Raw genomic sequence first — 19334 nt, forward strand, 5'->3', positions numbered from 1 at the left:
CTCATACCTGTTATCCTAGCTACTCTGGAGGCTGAGATATGAGGATCATGGTTCAAACTCAGCCCAGACAGGAAAGTCCATGAGATTCCTATTTCCAATAAACTACTAAGAAAAAGCCAGAAGTGCCGGGCGCAATGGTGGCTCAGGCCTGTAATCCTAGCTACTCAGGAGAGATCTGAGGATCGAGGTTCAAAGCCAGCCCAAGCAGAAAAGTCCCTGAGACTCTTATCTCCAATAAACCACTAGAAAACCAGAAGTGGCGCTGTGGCTCAATTGGTAGAGCACTCCCCTTGAGCTGAAGAGTGCAGGGACAGCACTCAAGCCCCAGAGTTCAAGCCCCATGACCAATCAAAAAAAGAGAAAAAAAAAAAGAAAAAGCCAGAAGTGACGCTGTGGCTCAAGTGGTAGAATTTAGTCTTGTGCACAGAGGCACAGGGACCATGGCTGTAAGTTGAAGCCCTAGGACAAGAAAAAAATAAAAGAAAGAGAGGAAGGAAGAAAAGAAGGGGAGTAGGGAGGGAAGGCAACCTTGTGGGGAAAACTGGGAGAGCATGGGAAGAGGTGACATTGTCCAAAAAGAAATATTCTCTTTACCTGACTTATGTAACTGTAACCCTGCTGTACATCACCTTTATAATAACTATTTATTTTTTTAAAGGCAACCTTCTGAGCCTCTGAGACTCCAGGGCTGGGAAGGTGGCTCAGTGGTAGAGCGCTTGCCTTGCATGCATGAGGCCCTGGGTTCGATTCCTCAGCACCACATAAGAAAAAAGCCGGAAGTGGCACTGTGGCTCAAGTGGTAGAGCGCTAGCCTTGAGCTGAAGAGCTGAGGGACAGCGCCCAGGCCCAGAGTTCAGGCCCCACAACCGGACCAAAAAAAAAAAAAAGATGTCCAGACTCCAGAAGAGAATAAACTAAAAACTTTCTAAATGAATTCTGAATTTATACAAAACCAAAGTGCTATACAGGAACAATATTCTCTTTATAAAATAAACTAAGGCGTTATTCTCATCTAAAAAAAAATGATGAGGGCTGGGATGTAGCTCAGTGGCAAAGCGCTTGCCTAGCAAGTGCGACGTCCTGGGTTCGATCCCCAGTACCAAAAAAGAAAAGACAAAAAAAATACAGTTAAAAAAAAAAAAAAAAAATGCTGGGCGCTGGTGGCTCAGGCCTGTAATCCTAGTTACTCAGGAGGCTGAGATCTGAGGATCACGGTTCAAAGCCAGGCCTGGCAGGAAAGTCTGTGAAACTCTTATCTCCAATAAACCACTAGGAAACCGGAAGTGGTGCTGTGGCTCAAGTGGTAGAGCACTCGCCTTGAGCTAAAGAGCTGAGGGATAGCGCCCAAGTCCAAAGTTCAAGCCCCACAACTGACAAAAAAAAAAAATTATATATATATATATATATATATATACACACACACACACATGTTGAGGGAATGCCAGTAACATGGTATTTTATTTGTAGTCTCTTATGACATCTTACTTGGAAAACCAACAGATGAACTGAGGCTAAAGAAAAGCTAAGGTTGCATTAAAACCTGAGGTTTTTGGTTTAACGAGAGAGAGAAAAGCCTTTCAAGTTGTGACATTAGCCCCAATAAAATGATATTGAAAAAGGAAAAAATTTAATTAGGATATAATTATCTGAGAGATGTATGGGTACATTCAACAAATAATCCTTAAAAGAAAATGATGCTTGGAAGATGCTCAGTGGCAGAGTGCTTGCCTTGCACACATGAGGCCCTGGGTTCGATTCCTCAGCACCACATATGCAGAAAAAGCTGGAAGTGGCACTGTGGCTCAAGCAGTAGAACACTAGCCTTGAGCTGAAGAGCTGAGGGACAATACCCAGGCCGGGTTCAAGCCCCAGAACAAAAAAGAAAGAAAGAAAGAAAGAAAGAAAATGATGATGTTCTTTAAATGTCTCATATAAAATGAGAAAGGAATTTTCCCAATACGGAAATACTGAGTAACCATATAGTGAGAACAATTACCTGAAGTAAAAAACACTCATCGGCTATTCCAATTCTCTCCTTAATTAAAACAAAAAGTCTCAAGTAGTAGAATGTCTGCCTGGCAAGCATGAAGCTCTAAGTTCAAATCTCAGCACTACCAAAAATAAAACTTAACTTGCCAAGTGCTAGTGGCTCCTGCCTGTAATCCTAATTACTCATGGAGCTGCAATCTAAGGATGCAGTTCAAACCCAGCACCTGCTAGAAAGTCCATCAGACTCTTATCTCCAATTAACTACCCAAAAGACAGAAATAGAGCTGTGGCTCAAAATGGTAGAGCACTAGGCTTGAGCAAAGAAGCTCAGGAGGGCTAGCAAGGTGGCTCAGTGGTAGAGGGCTTGCCTTGCATGCCTGAGGCCCTGGGTTCGATTCCTCAGCACCACATAAGCAAAAAGAAAAAAAAAGCCGGAAGTGGCGCTGTGGCTCAAGTGGTAGAGCGCTAGCCTTGAGCTGAAGAGCTGAGGGACAGCGCCCAGGCCCAGAGTTCAGGCCCCATGACCAGACCAAAAAAAAAAAAAAGAAGCTCAGGGATACTGCCCAAGTCCTGAGTTCAAGTCCCAGGACTGACGGGGGTGGGGGGTGGTGGGGGGGAAGTGTGCTGAAGTCAAAAATTGTTTTGAGTTAACAGACATAATAGTCTATGAAAGACAATGAACAGTTACCCTTCTGTCACTGGATTTTGTACAAATGAGCTCACCTAAAAGTTTCATTGCCTTATTATCTCTAAGACTGTGAGAGGCTAAATTAATTTCCATAAGCTAATTTTTTAAAATTCAGGGACATCTATCTTAAAGATTCTATTTTGCTACTTCCCTTTTACCCAGAAATAGACTATTACAAGTTACGAGCAAAATAAAGCCTAATAAACAGACTATTTCTAAGGCCTGTATCAAAATAAACTAGGAGGGGCTGGGAAGGTGGCTCAGTGGTACAGTGCATGCCTTGCATGCCAGAGGCCCTGGGTTCGATTCCTCAGCACCACATAAGCAAAAAGAAAAAAGCCAGAAGTGGCGCTGTGGCTCAAGTGGTAGAACGCTAGCCTTGAGCTGAAGAGCTGAGGGACAGCGCCCAGGCCCAGAGTTCAGGCCCCATGACCGGACCCCCAAAAAAAACCAAAAAAGCAAATCAAAATAAACTAGGAAAAATCATTTGACTTCAAGTTTTGCTTAGTTCTATGAGAAGAAGTCAAAACCAAACTACCAAACACCTGAGAGGGCCGGGACTACAGTGCTCCCATAGCCTTGGCAGCAGCTAACAAGACTTAGCTCTCAGAAATACCACTACAACAAGAAGTCCCAATTGGGAAGTGGCACTGTGGCTCAAGTGGTAGAGCGCTCACCTTGAGCTGAAGAGTTGAGGGACAGCACTCAGAGTTCAAGCCCCACAACCGCCAAAAAAAAAAAAAAACAACAGAAGTCCCAATTGTTCTTCTTTCTATACACTCAGGCCTCCCAGGCCTCTCCATCATGACTTCTACCCCGCTCATCCCTCACTGTTAAAAATCTCCTAACTGGGCCAGACGCTGGTGGCTCACACCTGTAATCTTAACTAACACTCAGGAGGCTGAGATCTGAGGGTTGCAGTTCAAAGCCAGCCAGGACAGGAAAGTCTGTGAGACTCTTATCTCCAATTAGCCACCAGAAAAATGGGAAGTAGAGCTGTGGCTCAAAGTGGTAGAAAAAAAGAGCGCAGGGACAGGAGTTCAGCCCTAATACCAACGGAGGGGGGGGAGGGGGCGGGTGGCAACACGACAAGTGTTCCTTTTAAACCATAAAGCAGAACGTGTCACTGTTTTGCAAAAGACTCCTCAAGCTTCCTTGCACTACAAATAAAATCCAAGCTACCTATGATGACCCACAAAGCGCTATTTGTTTTGGCCTGCTTACTAGGGCCCAGCAACATGAGCTTGCTTTCAGTGCTTGAGTGCTGCCAAGTCCTTTCTAGCCTTTGGCCTTTGTCCTTCTTTACACTCCCCTGGAATGCTTGTCCTGGCTCATTCATGTGGCTGGCTCCTCCTTAAACTTAAGGTCTCAGTTCAAATGTCATCTCCTAAAACAGTCTTTCCCATTACCCTATAAGGTAAGTTTCCACCAGTTGCTCAGTCCTATAGCTCTATTTGTTCCTTTAAAGGACTACCTTAATTTTTTTGTTTGTTGACACTCCTGGGGCTTGAACTCAGGGCCTGAGCACTGTCCCTGAGCTTCTTTTGCTCAAGGCTAGCACTCTACCACTTGAGCCACAGCACCACTTCCAGCTTTTTCTATTTATGTGGTACTGAGGAGTCAAACCCATGTTAGGCAAGCACTCTACCACTAAACCACATAACTAGTCCAGGACTACCTTAATCTTAATCAGTTACTTCATTTGACTATATTCTATCTCCCACTAAAATATGAACTCCCTTCATTTCCTATCTCTTGAATAAGAAATAAGAAATTAGAGGCTGGGAAGATGGCTCAGTGGTAGAGTGCTTGCCTTGCATGCCTGAGGCCCTGGGTTCGATTCCTCAGCACCACATAAGCAAAAAGAAAAAAGCCGGAAGTGGCGCTGTGGCTCAAGTGGTAGAGTGCTAGCCTTGAGCTGAAGAGCTGAGGGACAATGCCCAGGCCCAGAGTTCAGGCCCCACAACTAGACCCCCCCCCATCCGCCCCCCCAAAAAAACAAGAAATAAGTAATTAGAAGCTTAACTTAAACAGTAGACTACCAACCATGAACAGAAAACTCTGAGCCAGAGCATGAGATCCTGAGTTCAAGCCCTAATACTGCTAGAAAAGAGAGAGAAGAAGAAGGGAGAAGATAATCTATGAAAGTACGCAAGCAAAATCTGGAAACTTGTTTTTAAAATAGAAAAAGGAGATGGATACGATAGAACACATCTGTAAAACCAGCCACTGGAGAGGCAGAAATAGGGAGTTAAGAGGCAGGCCTTGAACAAAAAACATGAGACCTTACCTGAAGAGTAGGATAAAGCAAGAAGGGCTAAGGGCATGGTTCAAGCTGGTAGGGCAATTGCCTACCAGGTCCAAGGTTCTGAGTTTAAAATTCCAATACTAGAATTGGAGGTGTGGCTCAAGTGGAAGAGCAGCAGCTTTCAGTGGAAAAAAGCCCAAGTATATGGTCCTGAATTCAAACACAAACACACAAATGCACACACACGCGCGCACACAAATGCGCACACACACATGTGCACACACACGCACACACACGCGCACTCGAGCCAAGCACCAGTGGTTCATGCCTGTAATCCTAGCTCAGGTGCTGGCCTGAAGCAAAAATAACTCAGGGACAGCACCCAGGTCCCAAGTTCAATCCCCAGGATCAGAACAACAATACTACCAAAAAATAAAAAAAATAGTACTATAATAACAACAAACGTAATCGAAAAAGATATACAAGCCAGGCTCACATATATAAATCTAGCTACTCAGGACGCTGAGATCTGAGGGTCATGGTTCAAAGCCAGCCATGGCAAGAAAATCTGTGAGACTCTTATTTCCAAAAAAGCCAGAAATGGAGACGTGGATCAAAGTGGTAGGTAGAGTGCCAGCCTTGAGCACAGAAGATCAGGGACAGCACTCATGCTGAGCTCAAGCCCCAAAACCAGAATGAAACAACAACAAAAAGATATATACAGTCCAAAGTCTTCCTCTTAGTTCTCCTACCTATGGTAACCAATATAACCAGGTATCTTTTCAGTGTATCACATAATTATAAACAAATTATACATCATTTTTCTTCTTTAAAACAAATAATATCAGAATATATATATTTCTCACATTGCTGTTTCTAGTTTGATTAAAAAATATTTTAAACTTTAGAGTAAAGAAGGTCTAAGTACAGCATGAAACCTAGAAGACATATATAAAACAGTAATAAAAAATTAACATTTTTTTCAATTATTACTATGTGCCAGCTACTATGCTTAACAGTTAAACTAAACCCATATACTTTACATGTGTGTGTCAGTACTAGAGCTCAAACTTAGGACCTGGACACTGTCCTTTAGCTTTTTCACTTTTTCACAAGTGCTCTACCACTTGAATCACAGCTCTCCTTCCGGCTTTTCAGTAGTTGATTGGAAACAGTCTCAAAAACTTTGCCAGGGCTGACTTCAAACCTTGATCTTCAGACCTCAGCTTCTGAAGTAGCTAGGATTACAGGCATAAGCCACCAGCCCCCAGCTTGAATTATATCCATATTCAACTAAGGAAATTAAGGTATAAAGAAATAATGTGGGGGCTGGGAAGGTGGCTCAGTGGTAGAGCACTTGCCTTTCATGCATGAGGCTCTGGGTTCAATTCCTCAGCACCACGTAAGAAAAAAGAAAAAAGCCGGAAGTGGCGCTGTGACTCAAGTGGTAGAGCACTAGCCTTGAACTGAAAAGCTGAGGGACAGCGCCCAGGCCCAGAGTTCAGGCCCCATGACCGGACCCAAAAAAAACCAAAAAAAAAGGAAGAATGTGGACTGGGAAGGTGGCTCAGTGGTAGAGTGCTTGCCTTGCATGCATGAGGCCCTGGGTTCAATTCCTCAGCACCACATACACAGAAAAAGCCAGAAGTGTCGCTGTGGCTCAAGTGGTAGAGTGCTTAGCCTTGAGCTGAAGCGCTGAGGGACAGTGCCCAGGCCCAGAGTTCAGGCCCCACGATCGGACCGCCCCCCCCCCCCAAAAATTCTGGAGTGGCGCTGTAGCTCAAGTGGTAGAGCGCTCGCCTTGACCTGAAGAGCTGAGGGACACCGCCCAGGCCCAGAGTTCAAGCCCCACGACTGACAAAAAAAAAAAAAAAAATTCTGGTATAGTACCCAGGCTCTGAGTTCAAGCCCAAGGACAAGCAAAAAGAAAAAGAAAAATTAAGTTTAAAATTAATTCAAAATCAAACATCTCTGAACTTTTCAAATACATGATGATCACTAGTTAAAGCAAACATTTTCCAAATTGAATAAATCTTTATGCTGTTGCCAAGGGAAATGAACTGCCTAAATAAACAAATTATTCTGAATCTGAACTGTTTTTGACAGTAAAAATGTCAACAAAAGAATCTGGCAGTTGAAAGTATGAAGGAGGGGCTGGGAAGATAGCTCAGCGGTAGAGAACTGCCTTGCATGCATGAGGCCCTAGGTTCGGAAAAGAAAAAGAAAACAGCCGGAAGTGGTGCTGTGGCTCAAGTGGTAGAGGGCTAGCCTTGAGCTGAAGAGCTGAGGGAAAGCACCCAGGCCCAGAGTTCAGGCCCCACGACCAGACCCCCCGCAAAAAAAAAAAAGATATGAAGGAAGTAGTCTTAAATCATAAAAGTGACCTTTATAATAAATCTAAGAGTCAATTCTAGAGCTATGGTGCATGCTTGTAGTCCCAATTACTCAGAAGGCTGAGGCAAGGAGGATCAATTGGGGCCAGAAGTAGTTTTGACATCAACCTGTGTCACATACTACGACCTTGTCTAAGAATCAAATTTTCACTGGGCACCAGAGGCTTATGCCTATAAACCTAGCTACTCAGAAGGCTGAGATCTAATCACAGTTCAAAGCCAGCCCACCCAAGAAAGTCTACAAGACTCATCTCCAATTACCCACCAGGAAACTGTAAGAGGAGCTGTAGCTTCAAGAGGTTAAGCAGGAGACTTGAACAAAAAAGTTTAGAAACAGGTCCAGGGCTCAGTCCAAGCCCCACAACCGACAAAAAACAAAAACAAAAAAAAACAAATTTCCTAGAAAAATGTAAGCTCAAACCAGGTAATCCTAGCTACATTGTTTGAGCCCTAACTGGGGAAAAGTATGGGAGACCCCATCTCAACTGATAAAAAGCTGGGTGGCCGGGCGCTGGTGGCTCACGCCTATAATCCTAGCTACTCAGGAGGCTGAGATCTGAGGGTTACAGTTCAAAACAAGCCTGGGCACGAAAGTCCATGAAACTCTTCTCTCCAATAAACCATTAGAAAACCAGAAGTGGTGCTGTAGCTCAACTGGTAGAGCCCTAGCCTTGAGCTGAAGAGCTGAGGGACAGCGCTCAGGCCCAGAGTTCAAGCCCCATGACCAACCAAAAAAAAAAAATTAAGAAAGCTGGGTGGACACGTGTATACCTGTTATCACAGGAAACATAAATAGAAAGATCATGGTCTAAGCTGTGCTAGGCACAAAGCAAGACCCTATTAAAAGAATAACAAAGCAAAAGAGCTTAGAGTATGGTAAACACACAAGGTCTTAAGTCAAAATCCCTAGAGCATCAAAAGAATTTTTTTTTTGGGGGTACGGTCATGGGGCCTGAACTCTGGGCCTGGGGGCTGTCCCTCAGCTCTTCAGCTCAAGGCTAGTGCCCTACCACTTGAGCCACAGTGCCACTTCTGGCTTTTTTCTTTTTGCTTATGTGGTGCTGAGGAATTGAACCCAGGGCCTCATGCATGCAAGGCAAGCGCTCTACCACTGAGCCAACTTCCCAGCCCTTTTTTTTACATTTTAAATGTAACCTCAATTGTTTACCTATCATGAATGAAGCCATGAATTCAATCTTCAGTACCTTAAAATATTTGTAATAGCTAGGTATTAAACTAAGGGTTCACACCTGTAATCCCTGCTATTCAGGAGGCTGAGATCTAAGGATCGAGGATAGAAGCCAACCAGGCAAGAAAGTCCATGAGACTCTTATCTCCAATAAACCATCAAAAGCCAAAGTACAGTTGTGACTCAAGTGTTAGAGCACTAACATTGAGGAAAAAAAACAAAAACAAAAACCTAAGAGACAGAGCTCAGGGCATGAGTACAAGCCCCAGGACTAGCACACCCACATATGCACACCCACACCAAAGAAATTATGGTTTGATAGTTTGTATACAACAGAAAAAAGAAAGAAAAAAAGAATACATAAGCGCTGGGAATGTGGCTTAGTGGTACAGTGCTTGCCTAGCATGCATGAAGCCCTTGGTTTAATTCCTCAATACCACATAAACTGAAAAAGCTTCAAGTAGCACTGTGGCTCAAGTGGTAGAGTGCTAGCCTTGATCAAAAGCAGCTCAGGGACAGTGCCCAGGAAGTCAGGAGTTCAAGCCCTAGTACTGGCAAAGAAAAAAAAAATACATAAAACCTCTTAGAGAGGCTGAGGGGATGTGAAGGACTACAGAGAGGACAAACTGGAGATTTTAATTGTAAGGCATGATCTTTCCAATGGGGATGAACAAAATGGTTGGGGACGCTAAAGAAGGTACTTGTACAATGTGGTAGAAATACTGAATGCCACCTGCTTTATAACTTTAATTGGCTGTTCTTATGTTAAATTCACCTCATTAATTAAAAAAAGGTAATCTCTACTTTTCCTTTGCTCTTGACTAATCTAAAGGATTTTACTGTTTCTAATTTAACTATCTATTGAAAAGATCTAATTCACACATTTTCCTAGCACTAAAATTCCTCCAAAATTCACTGCATTTATAAATCATTGTGTGTGTGTGTGTGTGTGTGTGTGTGTGCACACGTGTGTGTGTGTGTGACTAAAAATGTTCTCTTGAGCCGGGCGCTAGTGGCTCACGCCTGTAATCCTAGCTACTCAGGAGGCTGACATCTGAGGATCGCGGTTCAAAGCCAGCCCGGGCAGGAGAGACCGTGAGACTCCTATCTCCAATAAACCACCAGAAAACCGGAAGTGGCGATGTAGCTCAAGTGGTAAAGTGCTCGCCTTGAGTTGAAGAGCTGAGGGACAGCACCCAGGCCCAGAGTTCAAGCCCCACAACCGACAAAAAAAAAAAATGTTCTCTTGGATGAGCCAATCCCACATATATTTTCTAATCTTTTTTTTTTCTTTTGGTCAGTCGTGGGGCTTGAACTCTGGGCCTGGGTACTGTCCCTGAGCTCTTGAGCTCAAGGATAGTGATCTACCACTTGAGCCACAGTCCCACTTCCATTTTTCTGGTGGTTAATTGGAGATAAGAGTCTCAAGAGACTTTCCTGAGTGAGCTGGCTTTGAACCTTAATCCTCTGATGTCAGCCTTCTGAGTAGCTAGGATTACAGTCGTGAGCCACCAGCACCCAGTTTATACCTTCTAATCTAAAAAAACAAAAAAACAAACAAAAAACTAGCAAACTGAAAGGAATATTTTCAATGCTTTAATAATTCATTTATTTACAAATGTGTTTTTCTTCAGAACATGGCTAAATTTTCTATTTTTGAAATTCTAAAACCTATACAATATTAAGTTGCTACATATAAGCCATCTACATTTACAACAATCATATTAACTCTATCTGCTAAGCTCTTTTTATGTACTCAACAAGTTATCTACTATTTATGAGGGTAGGACAGTGTTCTGAGAACAGGAAAATAGGGAAGAAATTAAAAAGAACTGAGATACACATATGCCTAAAAGAACTTATGGAGACTAAATGGACATGCACCTAAATATGATGTAATTATATAGCAAAAGTGAAGCATCAAGAATTTCCAGAGGGTGGGGCTGGGAAGGTGGCTCAGTGGTAGAGCACTTGCCTGAGGCCCTAGGTTCGATTCCTCAGCACCACATAAGCAAAAAGAAAAAAGCCGGAAGTGGAGCTGTGGCTCAAGTGGTAGAACGCTAGCCTTGAGCTGAAGAGCTGAGGGATAGCGCCCAGGCCCAGAGTTCAGGCCCCACGACCAGACCCAAAAGATAATAATAAAAAAATAAAAATAAATAAATTTTCATTACTATAAATTCTCAAATTCCACGAAGTGTCACTAGCAGAGTTAACATCAGTTATTTTTGCATAAGAAGATAATCATCAAAGTAGACTAAAAAGTAAGCAAACTAATTCCCAGTGATCAGCCTGTCACTGATGTAAATCAGTATCATTTTTTCAAACTAGATTTTCATTACAGAAATTTAATTTTATGGGGTATTTTAAATTCAGTACTTAAGTTGGATATCAAAGTAGTCACTGATTCTCCATCCACTCTATCAATCACCACACAGAATCATCTCATGGATAAGGAACACTAAGCTGGATATCAAAGCCTGATTTTTACTACTGCCCAACAGCAACAACTTAGGCAAATCTTCAGTTTATTCAAGTATAAAACAAGATAGAATTTTACAAATTAACATTTTGTATAAACAAAATTAATTTGTTTCTGAGATCACTGCTAAGTAAAAGTAAAGCAGCACATGGGGAATTTAAACTAAATAGTAACTAGGGCTGGGAAGGTGGCTCAGTGGTAGAGCACTTGCCTTGCATGCATGAGGCCCTGGGTTCGATTCCTCAGCACCACATAAGCAAAAAGAAAAAAGCCGGAAGTGGTGCTGTGGCTCAAGTGGTAGAGCGCTAGCCTTGAGCTGAGGGACAGCGCCCAGACCCAGAGATCAGGCCCACGACCGGAAAAAACAAAAAAACAAAACAAAAACTAAATAGTAACTAAATAGTAAACTAAATAGTAAGATGTTAAGATGACTGATTTTCAAATGCAAAGGAGAGAGGGAAACAGCTTGTATAAGAAGATTATCCAAGTAGTATGCTGACCACACAAGCTCCCGGGACAGCAAAAATTATGAAAGAGCAGAATAAATGTTCAAGGAAAATAGCTACCACAGAAATACCAAAATAAAAAACAGATGCTCTCTCACGCAATTATTGCTGTTACAGAAGCTTTTCAACATGCCTAAGAACCCATAAGAAGTCCTCCTAGAAAAGTTTTGTTTTTGTTATTTTTTGCCAGTTCTGGGGTTTGAACTCAGAGCCTGGGCGCTGTCCCTGAGTCTCTTTTGTGCTTAAGACTAGCCTCTACCACATGTGCCACAGATCCACTTGAGGCTTTTTTGAGTCATTTATTGGAGATAAGAGTCTCACTGGGCTGGGAAGTTGGCTCAGTGGTACAGTGCTTGCCTTGCATGCCTGAGGCCCTGGGTTAGATTCCTCAGCACCACATAAGCAAAAAAGAAAAAACCCTCAAGTGGCACTGTGACTCAAGTGGTAGAGCGCTAGGCTTGAGCTGAAGAGCTGAGGGACAGTGCCCAGGCCCAGACTTCAGGCCCCACGACTGGACCCCCCCCCCCCCCAAAAAAAAAGTCTCACTGGGACTTTTCTGCCTGGACTGGCTTTAAACCACAATCCTCTCAGCCTCCTAAGTAGCTAGGATTATAGGCATGAGCCACTGGAACCAGGCGAGAAATGCTTCCCTCACACTCCTAATTCTGGGGCTTGAACTCAGGGCCTGGGCACTGTCCCTGAGCTTCTTTTGCTCAAGGCTAGCACTCTACTACTTGAGCCACAACCCACTTCTGGCTTTTTCTGTTTATGTGGTACTGAGGAATTGAACCCAGGGCTTCATACCTGCTAGGCAAGCACTCTACCAGTAAGCCACATTCCCAGCCCAAGAAATGCCTTCTTAAACATCAAAATTACCTTTTTGTACCTTCAAACCTGAAAAAAAAACAAACAAAAATATCAGGTAAAGACTGGGTTATTTTTGCCTATAATATACCTTCTAGACCTCTTTATAGCATTAATAATATGCCCTAAACATCACATTTAGTAATATGATATAAAATTCAATGCACATTGAATAAACAAGTGAATGAGGGGAAAATATATGAACCTCTGCACATAATTCAGATCACTCTTTACTACTTGCTTTGTACCATATTCTAATAAAATCCAGTGAGTAAAATAAACACATAGGCAAGGGCAGGTACTGTATACCAGCCCATAGATCTAGCTACTTGTAAGCTGAGATATGGGGAACATGTGAAGAGGCAACTTATTGATTAAATAAAAAAGAACAGATGGGAGTACTTACATATGAGAGACCCATCGTTTCCAAGAACCAGTAAACTTTGGAATAAAAACTAAGACCAAAAATATAATTAAAACCAACTAACAAAAACACACAAAAGTAGCAACAGGCTGACACCTATACTGATCCCTAACCATCCAAGGGCCTTTTAGCTTTCTGAAGCAGATAACAATGGTACACACACACACACACACACACACACACACACACACACACACACACACACACACACACACACACACACACACACACACACACACACACACACACACACACACACACAGAGACAGCCGGGTGTGGTGGCCCATGCCTATAATCCTTGCTACTCAGGAGGCTGACAACCCAGGCAAGAAAATCTGATCCCTAACCATCCAAGGGCCTTTTAGCTTTCTGAAGCAGATAACAATGGTACACACACACACACACACACACACACACACACACACACACACACACACACACACACACACACACACACACACACACACACACACACACAGCCGGGTGTGGTGGCCCATGCCTATAATCCTTGCTACTCAGGAGGCTGACTACCCAGGCAAGAAAATCTGTGAAAGTTTCATCACCAATAAAACACTAGAAAACTGGAAGTGGTGCTGTGGCTCAAGCGGTAGAGCGCTAGCCTTGAGCTGAAAGAGCACAGGGACAGAGCTCAGGCTCAGAGTTCAAGCCACACGACCGACAAAAAAAATAAAAATAAAAATAAAACCAAACAATTTTAAAATTGTAGTCTTCCAAACTCAGTCTTGGGAAAAACTGTCTCAGTTACATTCAAAGAAATTAAGTTAATTACAAGTATTTCATTTTTAACTAGGAAGACAGTCCAATTATTAAAGTTTTACTATGTTTTTAAAGTCCAAAAGGCATCCAGTTAAAATTATATACTTCTTTAGAAGCTATGGGAAATCACAGCTATTTAGGTATGCCACAGAAGATAACAGGTGTATTCTGTTAAGAACAAATGTGAATATTTTTCTATGTTTACCCATTCCACAAAAATTTAAGGTGTCAATATCCTTTACATATACACATACACACATAAAGCAGGTGGCTTAAACACAGATGCAGAAAAGATCCTATCCTGCCCTCCAGGATAGAAGTAGAAAGTAAAGAATCATGACAGATTTGCAGATAAAGCATTACAGGATCCCAAAAAGCTGTTACCACTACACCCAGAAATACAACCCTTTAGCTTTGTTTAATAATTCCTATTAGCTCATTTTAGACAAACAGGCCAACTCTATGAGGGCAAACAAGCACGACATTTTCCCTAGATGAGGAAATTAAAGCACAAAATAGGTAGTTAATTACAGGAATAATCAGAACTCAAAATCATATTTTCTCTGGGGAGTAGTTCAAAATACAGCAGCTCTCTTCCAAAAGGAAAGGGTATGTTAGTATGGCCAAGCAATCACTTCCTAGTATGCATATTTTATACATACATACACATATACATACAAAGACACACACCTTGATTTTCATTAACAGGTGTGCTTAAGGCAAGGCAAAACAACCGGGAACTATAATTACTAAAGTTCCAAGAAGTTTCAACAGAATGAGAAAATAATCTCTTTACTCTGCAATTTTACATCTAGTACCTATTTCAAAATCTGTCAAATCCTAAGCAAGTACAAAATGGTTCGTTCAAACTATTTATGATAGAGGACACCAAAATATTTCCAAGAACATTATTAAGAATAAATACAAGGGGCTGGGAAGGTGGCTCAGTGGTACAGTGCTTGCCTCGCATGCATGAGGCCCTGGGTGCACTTCCTCAGCACCACATCAGCAGAAAAAGCCGGAAGTGGACCTGTGGCTAAAGTGGTAGAGGGCTAGCCTTGAGCTGAGGGACAGCACCCAGACCCAGAATTCAGGCCCCACGACCAACAATAAAATAAAATAAAATAAATACAAGCCAGATACCAGTGGCTAGGTAAGATCTGAGGACCATGGTTCAAAGCCAGCCTGGGCAGGAAACTCCCTGAGACTCTTATCTCCAATAAAGGTAGGAAATGGCACTGTGGTTCAAGTGGCAGAACGTTTGCCTTGAGCAAAAGAAGCTCAGGGATGGCGCAAGGGCCCAGAGTTCTAGCCCCAGAACCGGCAAAAAAAAAAAAAAAAGGAAGAAATACAGTAATGTCACAAACTCAACAGGACAATCCATGGAGCCCAGAATTATTCATCTGTATGGATCAAGATATACTGAACAAATGAATGGACATGTGGAGGCCTTTAAAATCCCAGGCCTCTTGTTTGCACACAGCTCTATTCAATCTCCAATCATAGTCTCACCAGGGTGCACACGAGGTATGTAAATTTCCATATAATTAGAGTGTCATTAAGAAATCTGAGGCAGGTGAATACACTAATCCCAAAGATTAGAATTACCCATAGTACTACTCTTCTAGGTTAACTCTTGTTGAAGAAGCAACTGTGGTATGCAACTCTGACATTTCCTGAACAAAATACTTTTTCTAAATTCACTTATTCCCATCCACCCTTTTAATACATGACTGCTTCTGACCCAGTTCGTTGAAAGAATTTGGTATCCTCGCCGTTGACATCTCAATCAATTATAGCTTCTCAAATTCCAGTCCCCCCCCCAAAAAAAAGAGGTTCACGGCCCACTTGGCACATTACACCACCAGTAATAATCGGCGGAAGGGACAGCGTTCTTATCTTTGCCATCTCCACCACCACCCACCCTTCGCCATTACACCCTGCTGCTTAGTGGGCTTAGAAAGGTGAACTAGTTTGTTCTTCACACACTTGTCCAACGCTGTCACCCTCCCCAACCTCCTCCACACTCCCAAGGCGGCCACCAACTCCACCGCCGAGGGAGCCCAGGCCCGCCACCGGCACGACCCCTCCCAGAGACTCCCAGCCCAGGCGTCCTCCCGGGTCGGGCTCTGCACCCTCCCTCGCCGCAAACACCCGGAACGGGGCGGCCGGGCCGCAGCCGCAGCCCCATTCTACCTCCAAACTCCAGAAGCCTCCCCACTCGTCCCGGGCTCCCGGCGCGCCCGACTCATCGCTGGGCGGATGAAGAGGTAGTGGGGCGGCTACGACAGGTCCCAATCAAGTGGCCGTACGAGGCGCCGTCCGGCCGAGAAGGAAACGCCTGAGGGCGGCCGGTGCGCGCAGAGTCCTCCGAAGCCCCTAAGGCTGAACCGGGGGCCTGGAGGCCGGGGCTGTGGGCCCGGGGCCTACTCACCCGGAGCTGGCGGGGCGTGGGAGCCGGCGTCCCCGTTCCGTACGGCCTGAGGAAAAGGGCGCGGCCCCGGCGCGAGGCCCTCTGCTGGGCCCTCGCTCGGAGCGACGAGCCGGGCGCTCACTCCAGCCGCCGCCGCCGTCGCCGCTGTTGCTGCGGCTTCGCCACCTTGGCCGCCATCTTGACTCAACCCCCTCCTTTCCCTCCCCCCGCGCCCGGCGGCCTCGGCTAAGGCGGCTCCGACGCCGGCTCCTCCTCCTTCCGGAAGGTTGGGAGGTGGACTCCCTCCCCTGGCCGCGCGCCGCTCCTACCTCGGCCAAGTTTCTTAGGTCTCTCCGTGCCAGTTTCTTTCGAGTCTCCCCTCAGCGGGGCGGCGGCGCTTCCCCTCAGACGCCAAGGGGACCGGGCAGTGCCGCCCCCGGCCCTGCCGAGCGCGGCTGCCATCGTGCCGCTGGCCTGGGACGCTGCCGCGAGGCGGCCGCGCCGCGCGCTCGGCCCTCCTCCCGGGCGTGGGAAGCCGCGGGGAGTCTGGCGCCCCCCACCTGCGGCGCCGCGGGCCCAGCCCCGCGTGGCCCGGGTGCACGTCCACCACCTACCCGGTGCTTTGGCGCGGAGTCCTCTCAGAGGCCGACTGGTCCCCGAGGTCGCGCCTTCGTCTACGATCGCGTGAGGGCCTGCTGCGCTTTATCAAACGGCGGCCGCCTTCCTGTAACCATCCGCATTCCAAAACAAAAAAGAAAAACGTGCTGGTCTGGAAAACTTTGGTCTGGATCAAGGACTGTCTAACCTTCTATAACTACAAAAGATAAAAAACGAGAGTTCCAAGTTGCTGGAAATGAGTTGGAGAGCGGAGGGAACTCTTCCCCGAACATCAGGGGGTTCACCTTTAAAAAATGTCCCCTAGGAGAGAGATTAGCAGCTCTGAAAGTGAAGCCGGCACGAAGACTTGCTGGACGCTGTGGAAGACGGAGCTTACACGGTGTTGGAAGGCTTCCATTTCAGACCACAAGCCTTTCGGTCTCACCACTCGCACTTTAAGGCGGAACGTAAGTTCAGCGGGTAAAGTTTTACTGCCGGAACCAGGGGCCGGGCAGCCTCCCTTACACTGCGCAGGCGCCCTGCTACTGCGCAGGCGCCGCGCTACTTCGCGGCATGGAAGTGGCGTGGGTTTTGTGTGTGGCGATCCCTATCCTGACGTGGGATTTCCTCTGGGTTTGGGACTCCGCAGAACGAAGGAAGAGTCGGGAGCAGGCAGGCCTTTTAGCAGCCGAAAGCCGAGCCCTCCTTGTGATCGCACACCCGGACGATGAAGCTATGTTCTTTGCTCCCACAGTGATAGGCTTGGCCCGCCAGAAGCACAGGGTGTCCCTACTCTGCTTCTCCGCAGGTAGGAGGCCATAGACGGGGCGCTGGAAGCTGGGGCTGTAGCGGGTTTGAGGTACTAAGCAAGCTCAGTCTACTTCTTCCCGAAGGGATTTCTGTTGTAGGAAGGAACAAAAGTGAGCGTTCTGCTTCCCAGGTACTTTGGGGGAGGCTTCCCTCCCCCCCCCCCCTTAGTAGGATTAAGGAGCCGGAAAGTAAGCTGCTGATCCTTTGGTTCCATTCAGTACCTGTGTTCCCCCCCCCCCCCCCCAACGAGCTTATTTGTTGATACTATGGAACCTTTATTTGCAAAGGGTCAAGAGCAGTCATCTTCCTTATGTTGTACTGTACACCAAACTATCTGCTGTATTGGGCCTGCTTGACCTTTGAGGTTTTACTTCTAAGAACAGCACAGAGGGGATGGGAATGGGGCTCAGTGGTAGAGTGCTTGCATAGCATGCATGAAGCTCTGGTTCCTCAGTACCACATAAACAGAAAAGGCCGAAAGTGGCGGTATGGCTCTCATAATAGAGTGGACATAATAATAGCGGGACATAATAGAGGGACAGTGGCCAGGTCCCGAGTTCAAGCCCCAGAACCGGCCAAAAAAAAAAAAAAAAAAAGCAGGGCTGGGAAGGTGGCTCAGTGGTAGAGCACTTGCCTTGCATGCTTGAGGCCCTGGGTTCGATTCCTCAGCACCACATAAGAAAAAAGCCGGAAGTGGCGCAGTGGCTCAAGTGGTAGAGTGCTAGCCTTGAGCTGAAGAGCTGAGGGACAGCGTTCAGGCCCAGAATTCAGGCCCCACGACCGGACCCCCCAAAAAAAAGCACAGGATCTTTCTTTTACTTTGAAAAATGCTTGTGTCTCATTGGAGGAGTTACTCAGATGCCTACTAGAAAGTAATTCTGTAGATGATTTTAGAGTTCATCCCCATCCAACATTCAGGGAAGGAGCCTTTCAAATAATGTCTTGTGATAGGATATAGGGGGGGGAAAATCAGATGAGAAAAATGTTAACCATGATACTTAATGATGATAATTACACAACTTTATAACTGAATAAACTGAACTATATATATACAATGAGTGAGTTCTATAATGTCAAATCATACTATAATAAACTTTAAAAATTACTCATGAGCTCTTCCCCTTTGGTTTTGTGTAGCTTACTCTATACAATTTTCACAGAATTTTTTTTTTCCTGGTGCCAATCAGGGACTTGCTGTCCCTGAGCTTTCTTAAGGCACAAGGCTAGCACTCTACCACTTGAGTCACAGCTCCACTTCCCACTTTTAAATGTTTAATTGGAAACAAGGCTGGCTTTAAGTTGTGATCCTCAGATCTCAGTCTCCTGAGTAGCTAGGATTATAGATGAGATGTGAGCCACCCAGTGGAAACTCCATTTTAACAGAAGAAACTGGGCATGGGGATACTCACCTGTCATCCCAGATATGATGGGAAGAATAAAATGAGTAAGTCACCGTCCAGGTGACACTGTCCAGTGGGACACTGTCTCAAAAATAACCAGGGCACAAAAGGGCTATGGCTCAATGATAGAGCACACCCCTAGGAAACATGAGGTCCTGAGGTCAAAAACCCCAATACTGCCCCCCTCCAAAAAAAAAAAAAATGTCAGCAAAGCACAAATGATGCAAGCCTGTAGTGGAGAGGTTGAAGCAGGAAGAGGATGTGGGCCCAGGAGTTCAAGGCTAGTTTGAACAATGAAGACCAAAGAGAAATTCCACAGGGACAAGGATTGCCTGTGAAACAGTAATAGAGAAGCAAGTGTAAAAAAAAAAAATGCTATAGTAGTAATCCAGCCAGTAGTAATAATCTGACAGAGTATAGGATGGGAGTAATCAACAAAATGATATGTTCTGAAGAGCTTGGTATTGAAAATACTTGTTTTAATTTCACCCCTGGACACTGTTGTCACTCATACACAGTTCTCATTCCATTTTATATAAATATGCCTGCCATATTGA

At 45.0% G+C, this 19334-nt stretch overlaps 1 protein-coding gene and 1 pseudogene across 21 annotated transcripts in view; one reads left to right on the plus strand and one right to left on the minus strand.

The window, feature by feature from the left end:
* The window catches only part of Ncor1 (nuclear receptor corepressor 1), a 172699-nt gene extending 155667 nt beyond the window's left edge, over positions 1-17032 (minus strand). For 10 of the 21 annotated variants that reach the window (XM_042672027.1, XM_042671957.1, XM_042671934.1 and 7 more), the window contains exon 1: positions 15992-16171. The gene's annotated coding sequence lies outside the window, so the exon portion shown is untranslated. Of the gene's footprint in view, positions 1-15991; positions 16174-16299; positions 16319-16584 lie in introns of those variants that run through there. The other 11 variants (XM_042672019.1, XM_042671950.1, XM_042672001.1 and 8 more) reach the window with 5 other exon arrangements.
* A 100-nt stretch (positions 17033-17132) lies between these two features.
* LOC122101625 overlaps positions 17133-19334 on the plus strand; it is a 70224-nt pseudogene continuing 68022 nt past the window's right edge.

This window comes from Dipodomys spectabilis, unplaced genomic scaffold (assembly GCF_019054845.1).
Source record: "Dipodomys spectabilis isolate Male_0828 unplaced genomic scaffold, ASM1905484v1 ptg000018l, whole genome shotgun sequence".
NCBI lineage: Eukaryota > Metazoa > Chordata > Mammalia > Rodentia > Heteromyidae > Dipodomys > Dipodomys spectabilis.